A 15,252-nucleotide genomic window follows, 5' to 3' on the forward strand; every position below is an offset into this window, starting at 1 on the left:
TCCAGAAAGGCAACTGCACCCTGGGCCACAAAAAAAGAGGCCCTGCATGGCCAGCAGGCCAAAAGAGATGGCTGTCCCCTTCTACTCCACTCTTTCAAAACCCTACCAGGAGCACTGAGTTCATCTCTGGGGCCCCCAGCACAAAAAATCTCTGGCTAGAGCAGGTCCAGAGAAGGGTCTCAAAAAACAATTTGAGGATTGGAACACTTTTCCTATGAAGAAAGCTGACAGAGTTGGTGAATATAAGAGTTTGCAGAGACCGTATCATGGCCTTTCACTAATTAATGGGGGCTTATAAGAAAGACTTTTAACTATGGCCTGTAGTGATAGAGCGAAGGGTAACAGTTTTAAACTAAAAGACAGTTCAGATTAGATATAAGGAATAAATTCTTGATGAGGGTGAGGAGGCACTGGAACAGGTTACCCACAGCAGGGAAGTTGCAATTAGGTGATCTTTAAAGGTCCTTTCCAGTCCGCTTCTATAATTCAATGATTCTAACCATCTTTCATCCATCTTACAGAAACACTATCACCGCAGAAGAGAATCTCCTTTTCTTTATGCAAACACGCGTACATTTTTTCTGGAGGGAAGTTTAACCTCTATTGTCGTCAAAAGAAACGGTACCTTTTTTCCCAAGACAAGGATGTCAGACAGCTTGGAGCAATTTCCATTCCATACTTAGAAGTTGCAATAGGTTTCTGAACTCTATCTAGTCATCTACTTCATATGCTTGCTTATATAGGCTTTCACCTGATTTGTAAATTTTGGGGGCTCGCTGTAGAAATTCTAAGACCTTAATAGGGAACTGTTTTGTATCTCGCTAACAAATACTTAAATTCACATATATCAGAATGAAGAAACTAAGAACCCATGAAGGTTAGACATACACTCTCCCATGTATAACGTACGATCTAGCTGCTTCGCTTTTATTCTTCTTTTCCAACCAAAAGGAATTTATGCCAACTTACTTCCACTCACTACCTCCCACCTAAACTCTCTTTCCCATGTCCTTCCCCTAGCTCTAAACTCAGCGGCCAGTTTAAACAAAACATGAGAGGATGGCTTTGGAAGAGCATATGCAATACATGTTTTCAAACAACTGCCACAGAGGTAGAGAAAAAGCCAGCTAAATAATCGATCATGCTAAATGAAGCATAAGCCTCTGAATCGCCCATTCTGTCCCACCTGCAGCTCCTGGACAGCTTTGTTTGAAGATTCCTAGCCTGGAATCAGACACAGGACATGATTCCTACTGCCCCTCTACAGATTGGTATATTTGGCAATGAGAAGGAAATGAGTTGCAGGAATGAGCAAGACAGGAGCAATGGCATCCACTCTGAAAAGCCATAACTGCCGATTCCAGCCTGGATGATGACTATTCATGTTTTTGCAAAAAAAAATCTCTTTGAACATAAAATGCACAAAGAGAAAAGAGCATGCAGCCTGAGTGCTTCTGCCAGACCTTCTGTGCAGCATCTGACCAATAGCTACACACGTTCTGAAAACATCTACAACAGCATGCTATGCTCTGGAGACAGACAATGGAAATAGGATCTTCTGCTCTGACACCCTGCGGTGAGTACCAAAGCACCCAACTCTCTCTGAACCGGTCATGATCTCCTGCATTTTACAGCTGAACAAGGTTAGATACTGGAAAAGTCTTCTTGGAGTTTGACTCAGGTCTGCTCTTGGCTGAAGCCCTGAAAAAACAGTTTTTTAATCTGATAGTATCCATCAGAATGGGAAACAATATTGTCACACACGAGATACAGTAGACTAGCTTCTTGTTTGGTTCCGACCACATCAAGGCAAACACAGCAACTAAATTTATAAAGAAACTTGCATCATACACAATCATATGGAAGCCAGCACCACAATTTGTGATTTTTAGGAATGAAGAAGAAGGAATAAAATCTGTAAACTTTCTCTACCACAGCAGGCTAGGGTTGACAGGGAACAGGAAAGTTTATTATCTTTGAGGATAATCATCATTTACTAAATTTACTGAGCACTTATAGAGGAGCAATCAGGATCAATACTTAATTAAACTCACTTCTCTTATTAGCAGTGTCTTCTGATGCTTTACAGACTTGATGTTTATTACTGCAAACAGAATGTGTCATACCCCCCAAAACTGCCGTTTGCAGCTTCCTTCCAGTAACTTCCTTCTCCTGTTCTTCTTCTTCGTTCCATTTAGGTGACTCCTTCTAAAAGAGATTGACCAAAACAGATGAAAAGCACAGAAATCAGTATCTACTTCACCACCCATTAACAGCTTGGAAAACGGTTTTCATGAGTAAAACTAAAATGAAGCCTAGTGCAACAAGGTTTCAAAAGGCCTACAATTTTTAGTGGGAATCTGCACAATTAAACTGCAGAGCCTCAGGCTGTAAACTTCATCTCTGGCTATGCAAAACTTCTGAGAAGCACTTCCTTGTGTCAATCTAACTGCAGTTTCATTGATATTATTCAGGAAGTCATTCCTTCTTTCTGCCTACCTAGCTCACAATTTTATCAGTTTCCTGCCCTCAATTTCATTCAAAACTTTCTTTTGTTTCTTCAGTTCCAGTCATCACCCCATGAATTCCACTAAATGGGTCCAACATTTAACAGACATTATCCATTCCCTCAGTTTTACGTAACAGAAAGTCCACAGATTCCAGAAAGAGTGAAGTTTCCCATCTTTTTCCTTCAAAACCTCTGCAATCTCATAGTAAAAATACTGAAAGTAATGTCTGAGTTTGGCTATGAGCAAGATATTTTCAGTATCAAAATACAATGATTGAAATACAGTTATGTAATAAGTATTAACAGGAATACAGTTTACTGTTGCTTGCCTGTATTGCCCTCAACAAACCCTTGCAATTGAATCATCCCTGTACACTTACTTTTGTGCTTGAGGAAAATGCTGCCCTTTGATTTTCCTCACATCTATCTAGGCCAAGGTTTACACTTTTTTCTTTTAGTGCTACCTGGAATTTAATACGTATTTCTTTACGCTGCCCTTCTTCAGCACCCTCATCATTCATGACGGAGCTTGGTCTTTGATTTCTGTTAAATATCTTCCGTAGCATGCTTTTCTTGTTGCAGCTTTCATCATGCAACCTTTCGTAACGTACATCTATAAAAGACACAGGAGTATCAACAGACTCTTCAATCTTCAGTTTTTTTAAGTATTTTCTGAGAATCACTGGAGACGCTTCCAGCTCCACACTGGGCATCCCCTTCATTCTCAGCATTACTAAGATAACCCAATTTCTGATCAACTTCTTCTTTAAGTTCTATTTTACCTCTCTGCTCCTCTTCCATTATGTCATTAGACTGAGTTTCTTCATCTTCCTCCACTTCTTCCTCTTCCTCAAGGCTGCTTGAATCTGAGACATCTTGTTTCAACAACTCTCTGCATTCTCCTCTCTTCAGATTTGCACCTGTTGGTTCTTTTTGTTTGAGGCTTTTCTTCTGTGACTTAAGGTTTTCAATTCTAGAATAATCACCACCTCCTTAAAGCATGAGAAAAGGAAAGAGGAATATGAATCAAATGGGTTATATAAATAGCAACAGGCATTTTACCCATTTAAAACACAGGAAAGTAGTCATCTGGGACTGTATGGAAAAGAAGCCAGGTAAGGGCAGGACGGGGAAAGGACACATCAGACACAAAGGCTTAGGAGTGGACTCGGTATCGTCATTTTCATTATCTTACTTGTTTTACTCTGAAATGACCATCTGTTCTGTTCTTATAACACTACTTTCCTCAATTATTACAGCCAAGTGAAAACAACAACAACAGCAAAAACCCAAATGAAATTACTTAGCAAGTTGACTTTTGTATGTCATTGTATTATATATCCAAATAACTTACCAACATTCCTGAACTTTTGGAGAACATTCATTAACATCCTCAACTTACGCTTCTGTGGCTTCTGCAAATAAAAATGCATTTTAAAAGAATTATTTGGTCTGTTTTTGTTTGCTTCTTTGTTCTAAGGAAAATCCTTTACTTACACCAGATCTTGAACAGTAATTTCAACCAGGCTGTCCCCTTTTGAAAGGACTCAGATGCTTGCTAGATCCTTCAACTTTAATTACACAAACATTCCTCTTGTATACAAGTCAGTGACTATTCAAAACTATCTGTAGATGCATAGCAATTCTAAGAAAGTATTTGAATCCATAGGTAAACTACAACTACACTTGGCATAAATTAAAGTTCCTGAAGCTTGAAGAATAAATTAGTTACTACAACTCCACTTAGTGAAATGTCTGTAAATTTCAAAATAATGCTAGAAATATGAATCACTTCCCCTAAAAATCAGTGCAAGAAAATAGAATAAATTTTAAAGTACACATGCTTACATCTCCAGCATTACAGAGTGCGCTGAACTACCAAACTAAAGTTCCTAATCACTGCAGAATCCCAGTTCAACAAACCAAATACTCCAGACATCACTGAAAAAATTGGTAATCCTTAGGAACTTTCATAAAAACAGCAGGATCAGCACATGGAGCTTATAAAGAGTAAAATCCAGGTATTCAAAAAAATGAAGAAAATCATGCAGTGTGAGATCATATGCAAGCATGGAATGTCATCCCACAGGAGGAAGAAAGAAATAAAGAATAATTATTTGAGCAACTCGAGCATCGAGCACTCAAGGAACCTAGTGAGGAAGGAAAGAGAACCAGGTGATACCAATTTCACTAGATTTTGATAAATAAATGTTCTTTTCCATTATCATGTTCTTTATCATTCTATCATTTAAATTAGGGGAAACAATAGTGAAGTTTGAAAGAGAACAGAATAGGTTAGTTATTAACTTATCAGCTCCTAGGGTTTGCAAATCTCACTCGATGAACAACTAATACAATGGGGTAGTTTATCTAAATATCTACTCCTCTTTCGCCTCAAACCACAAATCTACTGCATGTTCTGCCAAAGCAACAAGTTTTTAGGAAAAACTTAGAGCGGAAGAAAGGTTGGCAGATGAGAGACTCTTCTTATACAGAAAAAAAGAAAAAAAAAAAAAAGAATTGGCTGGAAAAAGAGTTTCCTTCTATCTCAGAGGAAACTGCCTTCAAATCACTTACTTTATACAACTATTTTCCTCTAAAGGCATCATACCTTGGCTGTAAAATCCAGTTCTTCTTCCTCAGAAGTATGCCAACTGTCATTACTGCCCTCTTTTTCAGAACTTCTTCAAAAACAAAGCAAAGTAAGTACTGGTCCTCTCAAATCATCCCCAAATAAGCGTTTGGTATTTTCAAAAGACTCACCTTGTTGAGTCTCCTTGGGAAATGTCATCCATTGCTGTTCAAATAGAAATCGATGTGTTGAAATTAGGTCTTGCATACTAAACGTTAACCAATACAGACATTTAACATGGAAAACAGCTCATACTAGTACGGAAAGCTGAAGTGGCCAATTCAATAAAAACAGCATGAAGGAAAGTGTTTACAAAACAAATGCTTCTTCAAATCATACTGAATTGTAAAAATAAAATAATAACAAACAAATCAGAGATATCGACAATATCTACTTTTTTTTTTTTTTTTTTGCTGCCCTACCTTGCTATGGATTATAAATAGATATATTTATAAATATAAAGAAAATAAAAAAGCATACTCAAGAGCTATAGGTTCTCCCTAGGTAGAAGAATCACCAGCATTTCTCTACAGTGAATCAAAAAATGATATACGTGAGACAAAAGGAGCATTACCAGGGCACGCTATACTACAAGTTTTAACCAGTTCAGTGAAGGCAGTAACTCACACCTAAGACTATAGGATAGGTCAGGTCAAAAGGGATCTCCGGAAGTCTCTCAGCCAACTACTTAAATCCAGCTCAGCTTTGAGGTCAGGAAAAGTCGGTCAGGGTTTTATTCAGTCTAGTCTTGAACACCTCTGAGAAGAGAAACTTCCCAGCTTCTCTGTTTTGCCATCCTTATCATGGCAACACTTTTCATCTCCCGTTAGAAACCCTCGTGCTTCCATTTACACCTCTTGCCATCTTCACTGCCTGTCAAGTATCACAGGGAAGCATTTGGCTTTGTCTTCTCATCTGCATGGGACGCTGCAGTTAGGGCCCTTCAAAGCTGCCTCTTCTTCAGGCTGACTAAGTCCATTTTCTCAGCCCCCTCTCACAGGGCAAATACTCCTTCACAAATATGATGGCTCCCTAGAGAATTAGCTTGCTACTGAAAGATCAACCGCTCCTTTAGAAGGAACTCAAATTACAGCCAAGGCACAGTCAAGCGAGTGCCAAACAGGGGCTGACCATCGCTTCTCTCAGTCTCCTGGCTTTGCTACTCTTAACACAGCCCAAGCTGCAGCTCTTAGCTGCCAGGGCACCCTGCTGGCTCATGCTCAGCTTGCCTTCTGCCACGTCTGTGTCCTTTCTCAGCAGAGCTGCTCCCCTGCCACGCAGTCCCATCATGTTTTGTAGGAAGGGGCTTTTTCACCCCAAATGCGTCTTGCTATTCGCCCTCGGTGGATTTCTTAAGATGCCTGCCAGTCCGTTTCCCTGGCTCACTGAAGTCCCTCGGAATGCCAGCTCTGTGCTGAAGCATATCCAACAGCCTCTCTTATTTCACATCATTAGCAACCCTGATGAGAGTGCCCTGCAGTGTATCCTTCAGGTCACTGATGTACTACTGAAAACTGCAATCTAGGAACACAGCTTTTGAAGAGCTAACACCTCTAAACAACTAAGACATAACAGAAGGACTTTTTGATTCCCAGCACAGAAGGGAAAACAATCATATCTGATCTCCACACAGAAATCATAATTCCTGAAGTTTCTGAACTAACTGCTAAATATTATAACAAAATGAAGTGTTACTACTAACAGCCTACAAATGAGTGTACAAATTTTCCCTTTCCTAAACGCAGTCCATGTGAGAGCATTCCCTCATCTGAACACAGCTTTCTGACGATGCAATACAGTATAAATGTTCAAACAAGTCTCACGTAGAGAAAACCTAGAGGCTGAAACTTCCCATCTGAGGGCATCTTAAGTGGTTCAAATGCTAACAATTTGAGTTTTGATATTTTCCACTACAGAAAACACTGAACATTCTTAAATGCTAACGGAATACTGCTGCATGTAAAGCTAAATAACTAACTCAGTACTATGACTCTATCTGCTAACTTTCCACGCAGAACAGAAAATTGCTGCTGCGTGGAACAGTTAAACTCCGGACGAATGACTTCAGTTACATCTTCAATGAGTACCACTAGGAATAAGGAAAACAGCTCATTAAATTCTGCTTTCCACATATAATAAACATTGCCAGTGATCAAAACCAGGTCCCGCTATCCTTTAGAAGGCGAGACAGGAATTAGATGAGATAGCTTTCAGCAACACCAAAATCACAGCCACGATGCACTGACACAGAAATGAGATCTAGTCTCCAGGGACCCGTTTCCACTTTAATGAAGCCTACATCACCATTTCTAAGCAAGAGGAGAACAGATTACAAAACAAACAACCCCCAAAACCAACACTATCACAAGGGATAAAAGCAAACGCCAAATTCAGTAATAAGGGACTCATGCAAAACATGCAAAAGGACAAAAGCTGCCCCAAATCCACTCTAACTCATAGAGCCTAAATCATCAAGATACAGATCTGCAAGATAATAAGCACCTATGATGTGCAAGTATTGGTGCATCACAAGACACGTCGTATTTAAAATACTACTGTGCAGAATGAATACCTTCCCTTGATTCGCCCGCCTGTTCTCAGTGTCTGCTCAGGAGACCGTTGCATTCCTACATCCATTAAGGGAAAGGCATGGAAAGGACAGACAACAGTGACATCAGAATAAATGTGGAATCTCAGAAGTTTGGAAAACACAAAAAGCACACAGACAAAGCTACAGCACTGGGAGAATGCACTGTGACTATGACATGCATCTGTGTGCACATGTACATCTGTGTGCCAAAAGAGAAACTGAGGAACACCATCCTGGCATCAAATTCTTTCACAACAAATCTGTGACTTTTCTCTGGAGCAGAAGGTTGTCCTACTTACGTGGATTTTATCACATACACATGCAGTGGTGTGGAAAAACAGCTACTATCAGAAACATACACTTAAGAGACAGTTCAAAAGAATCATCGGATGGCTTGGGTTGAAAAGAACCTCAAGATGGTTTCTCATCCCTTCTGGCTTTTCTCTGTTTCCTTAAGAGGGAACGCAGAAAAAGTTTTGTCTGACCTCAGGAGATATAAATCACACAGAAGTGCTAGTTTACTTTTCTAAGAGTTTTGCAATGCTGAGACAATTCCTCTAATCATAGAATCACTCAGCTTGGAAAAGACCTTAAAGATCATCAAGTCCAACTGCAAAGGACTCAGGGAAACACTGAACAATACACCAGTATGTGCTGCAGTGGCTAACAATACCGTCACTGCAGACATACTAGGAATAGGAACAGCACAACTACTGTTATTCTCAAAAATAAACTCCCACTCAAAACCTAAGAGATCCGTCATTCAGTATGTTCTGGAAGCCAATTTGGCTGTGAGTAATAAAAAGGTTCATATTCTGACATCCAAATAATCATGGGCAAACTTGTTAAAAAATGCTGACCTGTTCAACATTCTTCAGAATCTTCTCTTCTAATTAGAAAGTACAAAAGGAGCAGAAAGGATAAGGTCAAAATTTTACATTGCGGAAAAATAAAAGAGAAGAGCAAAAGCCAATAAAAGAATTCCAAAGTGGGTGTTTCTCTGGTCCCTCTCTCAGCATCCTGGCTTCTCGCCTAAACGACACTTTTAAGACTGTTACTGTGGCATATTAAAAGGACTCTCACGATGCAGGCTGTGGATGCAATCAGAGACTGCAGAATTAATTCCAATATTGTTTCTACTGTGCTAATAAACCTTCTCTCTGCGCCCTCCCACTCCTCTGCTGGGGTCATCCTTAAAAGACCGAGCACAGGAAGAATCACAGAATGCTTTGGGTTGGAACAGACCTTTCATATCATCTAGTTCCAACTCCCTGCTATAAGCACGGACACCTCCCTCTAGACCAGGCTGCTCAAAGCCCCATCCCCCCCTGGCTTTGAAGGCTTGCAGGGAGGGAGCATTTACAACCTCTCTGGGCAACCTGTTCCAGTGTCTCATCCTCCTCACAGTAAAGAATTTCTTCCTGATATCTAGTGTAAATGTACCCTCTACTCGGAAGAAGAAACCCTCAAGTCACATATTTTAAATTAACCCAGGCCTGTTAGTCCTTACAGTGGGGAACCAGAGCAACTATCTACGTGCACGGAAGGTAGCAACTGACTGAAACAGTTTGGGTGAAAACAGTATTTCAATGATTAAACCAACTGCATCGAGCCCCACTGAAAAACAAGCAAACAAAACTTCAAAACCAACCTACGAAGAAACTTCTTCAACCACTGTCTAGTTCAAAGCAACTGCTCCTACGTCAAAGGCAACATCACTTGGGACTAGAAATCTATTCTTCCATCTGGGATAAGTCCGGGAAGAAAAAATATGCCATGTGTTCTTTGTTCATATTTCTCAGTCTTTATAATAAAAAAGCAATGAATTGTGTTTGAACAGTCTGCTGCCCATCTGACACGATTCTCACACAAAACCCTTAAAAATAAGGAACAAATAAAACCTCGTACGTTGGGGCCTGAAATGTAAATTGCAAGGCAATTTCTTTCATATTAAAATAGCAACTTTCTAAGATTCCTTTAGGGCAATGTGAGCTTATAAACGCTGCCTGGATTTTACAGACTCACTGAAGGAATGTAGTTCTTTTATTTACATGGCAATGAGAAAATGTAACAGTTTTTCTGGATCACAAAGTCTTTTTTTTTGTCTTTTTTTTTTTTTTTCATTTTAAATAAAACTAATTGAAGAAAAGCATTACTTTGATTATAAATCAAACCATGTCCAAAAAGATACAGTATATACAAACACTGTACTGTTGTTGCTCAGGAAGTTACTTTTCCAAGACAATTTTTGTTCATGTCTCCACAGCACAAACAAAAGCAATTGTACCTGAAGGTGAGAAATTGTCTCTCACAAAAAAGGAGCTTTACACAGGTGCAACTATTAAAATTAAAACAAAGTGACAGAAATCCAGCGGTAATCAACAAAAGATGCATCTTCTTGCAATTCATCTGCTGCTTCGCCACTACAGAAGATAAAACTACCATTTGGGATGAAACTACAGCTTTTGCAATTGGATGTTCTGAACAACAATCTAAACGAGCCTCTCTGAGTAAAATGGCACACCCAAAAAACACAATGCCACTTTAACCTAGTTTGTTCCTTCTCTTCCCTCCTCCCCCTTGCTAAAGGGAAAATTTAAATAAATGGGCAACTTGATGGGCTGAAAGCGACAACTGTATGAGCAGATGGATGTAGTGCACACAAATCACAACTGTCCCCACAGCCCGTGGAGATGCAGTGTAAACTAGCAGCAAGCAAACACATTCCTAACACTTCTTATGACAGTCCACCTGATGCTTTCACTGAAGTCCACACTGAGCACGGTAAATTTAAAAGATGCAAACTAACCTAAGGAAGGGGCCACCACGATTCTGCCCATTAGCTCTACCACAGTTAAGTATCCTACCTTCTCTGCTCAAAGCAGGTGCACCCAATGCGAAGCCAGTCATCGGCACTGGGATGCCTCCCGTGGCACCTGCACAAGCTTCCCCAGTGCTGTCATGGTCTTCATATTTAGTCAGGTCTTTACTGAGACTATGGAAAGCAAAAGAGGAAATGCATTTGGGAAAAATAATCCCACAGCTGCACACAACACTTAATGGAATAATAAGAGCCTTGTATTATCCATCCTAGACATAATCATAGCCAAAACAATTTGCATATTCACTAAGTGTAACATACTCTACTTTTTGCATAACCGTAACATACTCAAATACTCTGGACACGTCTATTTGATAGATGCACATCCAGATCTATGAGGTTGTTTACTTCTGCCTGGTACCCTCTGCAGTCCAGTTTTTACAAATACAGCCACTCTTATGAATGAACACCCATGGGTAAAATACTTATCCGTAGGAGGAGTAAAGCTGCTTAGTAATTTAACAAAGGAAATAACAGCCAGATCTCCTCTGAAACAAAACACAGGCGGTTCCTGGTCAGTGGAACTGAAGACAGGAATAACAAGGGTTCTCTTTTGAGAAGAGTTTACAAACATTTCAGTTTTTCAAGTTGAACTTCCGTGTCTGTGGGCTACAGACACATTTTAATAGTGTATACTAGGCAGACATCAGCTTAGCAACCAACACTTGAAATCTTACAGAGAATTTGGAGCAGAAGCCCTTTCCTCAACTTTCAGATTAACACCAGACACATAAACACATCGGAGCGGCCGCTACTGCCCGTCCCAGCCAGGTCAGGCAGCGGGGATCCCCGGCCCGGCCCGCCGCCCTTACCGCTGCGCCTTGTCGCGCTCGTCGATGTCGTCCTCCTCCAACCCCCGCCGCACCTGGGCCAGGTCTCCGGCGGCGGCCCCGCGGTGCAGCTCGCTCAGGTCGTTGCCGCTGAGCTCACACGCACCGGCGGGACGCGCCGAGGCGGTGCTGCCGGGCGGCGGATCCTTTTTCTTCTTCTTTTTGAAGATGCTGAAAAACTTTTTCATTTTGGCCGGGCCGAGTCCCGAGCACTACGCGCAAAGGCGCCGTACGCTCAGGAAGGCATAGCCAATAAACAGGCAGCAGAGCAGCCTCCGACTCCCAGCAAGGGAGCCGCAGCGATGTTAAGAGCGTACGCGCCCGCGGAGAGCAGGAGCGTGCGGCCGTGCGGGCTCAGTCACAGCCGGAAGCGCCTAGCAACGGTGCGTTCTGGTGCCGATGCAATAGCAACGGGGATGACCGTCTGCAGGGTTCTGTTCCGCTGTATCAAAGCCCCTGTAGTTAAACTTCATTTACTTTTTCTTCCGGTAGAGGAGACAAGTGCAGTTCAGCTTCACTTGCATCTTTTGTGCACGAATCCTTGTTTCCAATACTTTTAAGATGACCTTCCCTTAGAAATAACTTTCAGGGTGCTTAGTATGAAATTGCAAGTTAAGCTGTATAAACTGAATGTGTACAATGATTTTTCCCTGCTGAAAAAGACTTGGGGCTGTGCTGGTGGAGGGCAAGCTGGACATGAGCCAGCAGCATGCCCTCACAGCCCAGAAAGCCAACCATATCCTGGGCTGCATCAAAAGAAGCATGGCCAGCCAGCCTCGAGTATGTAATCCTGCATTTTGATTCTGTGTGTTAAAACAGGAACTTAAACTGAGTGAGGAAATCTTAACACAAACAGCATTTCAGTACAATGGACAGCTGAATTTACTCAAGGCAGAATTGGCAATGCTAACTTCCAAGCTAGAACAGACAAAAGAAAGCAAAGACAGACTGGAAACAGAGCTTGAATCATTCCATTCCCACTTGAATGCAGTGCTCCAAGATCTCAAACGTCATCAGTCATTGAGAAGTGATGCCGAAAGACCATATCAGAGAGAACGTGATGAACGGCTTCGTTTACAAGACAAGCTCCATCATGAGCTCTCTGATGTGCCAGACAGCAACAAGAGCTTGTCTCAGCGGCTGAATAAAATGGAAAGCAAAGGTAACAGTCTAGAAAATGTTGCCGTGCACAATTATAATCCAAACCCCATACTTGCCCAGGTGCTAGCGATACCCTCGCTAGGGCCAAAAGGACCACCGTGACTCATCAAGAAAGGTGGCAAAATGGCGTTTATTAGGAGTAATCAATACCTTATATACCTTACTACTTCGTCTACGCCCCCTAGGGCACGTTTGAAATGCGCGCGCCCAAAGTACATCACTAGATAGGGGACGGAAGAGGCTGGTTTACTATCACCGTCACATCCCGAAAAAGCCCCGCTACCGCCTATATGCTTGTACTACAAGGTTCAGCCTCGTTAGCATCTACAACATCTCCCCGCCCCCCAAGACAACAGTTTATCCCTTTTCAATGTGAACACTAAAATCCCAAGTATAATCTACTATAAATTTGATATTATTCTATATGTTCTATGCAATATACTTATACTATTGTACTCAGCTTAACTGAATTACTTATCTACTTAGTCAAATCTAACCTTAATAAGACTAATACTAATCTTAATGCAACTCTAACGATATTAATATATTACTCTTATCATAACTCTATTACTATATTAATATATTACTCTTAATATAACTTACTCTATAAATTTATATAAACCTTAATATCTATTAATATATTACTCTTAATTATAACTTACTCTCTATAAACTTTATATAAACCTTAAAAGCTCTATCCGATATAATGAGTAGTGCAAGTTACATTTGTGCAAAATAAAACAATACCACAACTAAATGAAGTGTATAATAAGATAGTCCCTTTGATGTCTGGAGCCATCCGAGAAACAGTTCTCATCCGTGATGTTTTCTATTCTTCTTCATTCTTCGTCATTCTTGCATGATGCATCTTCTCTGTATGGTGAACAGCAGTCAAAGTCTTCTGTCTGTAGCCTCGATAGCGTCCATCAGCTCATCAGCACACGGCAACATGCACCATCATTACATTAACGTGTAATCGATATGTAGTGACTAGGTAACTAGAATCACACTCTATAGGATAAGAAGAACACATCCTAAAAGATAAGTGAAGTTGCAAATACAGATAAGTGTGAATCTACTGTTGGCTGAGACCCGACAATTCCAGACTGAATCCAGAAGGTCCCCACGCTTGTTGTTCGAGCGGTACTAATCACCGAGACCAACAGCAGCAGAACAGTCTCAGGTACCAGATTCGGACTCCCCACCAACTGCTCCTGTAAGAAAAGAACTCTTATCCCACTTCCCATAGTCAGTCTTCACCAACCATTCTTGAGTAAAATGAGAAGTGAAGCAGGACCCATTGTCAGTCTTAATGTGACTGGGTAAACCGACCACAGCAACAGCGGTTGCCAAATGGTATTGGACTGCAGTCAAGCCAGACCTGACATGCTGAGTGACCGTGATGACAGTAGAGGAGGTACTCACAGCAATAGCCAGTCCTTGACGGGGAGACAAGCAAGGCTCCCAGATGACACCAGTTTGCCAGATCTGCAGTGACCCTAGGCCAAAGACAGGAGTGCTGGCAACTGTATCTGCTATTGCATTACCTCTGGTAAAAAGGCTTGGCACCTCAGAGTGACCATGCACATATAAGGATGCAACAGGAGCTGTGTGAGAGGCCAAGGTCTCTTCCAAAATTCCAGCAGCCTCTGAACTTGGGAAGTCCTCCCGGCCCATCCGGGACAACTGCTTGGCTGCAAAGATGGAGTAGGCAACAATGTTAGAGGGTATCATTCGCCAGAGGTGCATTGCGACCGTCACAGCCATCACCTCAAGCATCTGCACGCTGACCATTCGGTTTGTGAAGACAGCAGCCTGTGAACTACGGTTGGAGTCCTGCCAAACCACCATCCTGAGATCAAGAGTCTCATGCTCTACCAACTGAGCTAGCTGGGCCATTTCAAGGCCTTGAGCAGTGGCCCACTGTGCAAGCGATCCTTCCATGCAGCTCTGTAAGATCTTTTGCCAAGCTGCAGCCATTTCGCTAGACAGATTTTGGGGTTCTTTTGGGTCGGATCCCTTTAGCTGACCATACAAGGGCTTCATCAATCGAGAAGGTATCCCCAAAGCACCCCGAACCCACTGGAGGGCTCCTGCCAGTTTCTGCATATTCCATAGCTTCTTAACACGTGGTTGAATATCAAGACCCACCAGCTGCATCATCTCAGTGCTAAACTTATATTCCAAGCACTCTGCTCTAATTCCCTCTTGCATGTCTATACCATGCACAGGGTAAAAGGGATCATCTTGTTCAGCTGCCACATCCCTCCCAAGCTCAGTCATCCAACTTGCTGTCTGGGACACCACAAACTGCAAACATCCCATCCAGGATGCGCCGATCATTGAAAAAATATGGAACGCTTCACGAATTTGCGTGTCATCCTTGCGCAGGGGCCATGCTAATCTTCTCTGTATCGTTCCAATTTTAGTATATGTGCTGCCGAAGCGCAGGATGTGACGGTGATAGTAAACCAGCCTCTTCCGTCCCCTATCTAGTGATGTACTTTGGGCGCGCGCATTTCAAACGTGCCCTAGGGGGCGTAGACGAAGTAGTAAGGTATATAAGGTATTGATTACTCCTAATAAACGCCATTTTGCCACCTTTCTTGATGAGTCACGGTGGTCCTTTTGGCCCTAGCGAGGGTATCG

At 41.8% G+C, this 15,252-nt stretch overlaps 1 non-coding gene across 1 annotated transcript; it reads right to left on the bottom strand.

Annotated features, from left to right (window-relative positions):
* Positions 1-14,949: 14,949 nt before the first annotated feature.
* On the bottom strand, positions 14,950-15,052 carry LOC140247512 (U6 spliceosomal RNA). Its single transcript, XR_011902695.1, has one exon. It is a non-coding gene; the product is annotated as a U6 spliceosomal RNA (small nuclear RNA).
* Positions 15,053-15,252: the final 200 nt, after the last annotated feature.

The sequence above is a fragment of the Excalfactoria chinensis genome, chromosome 1 (genome assembly GCF_039878825.1).
Source record: "Excalfactoria chinensis isolate bCotChi1 chromosome 1, bCotChi1.hap2, whole genome shotgun sequence".
Classification (NCBI taxonomy): domain Eukaryota; kingdom Metazoa; phylum Chordata; class Aves; order Galliformes; family Phasianidae; genus Excalfactoria; species Excalfactoria chinensis.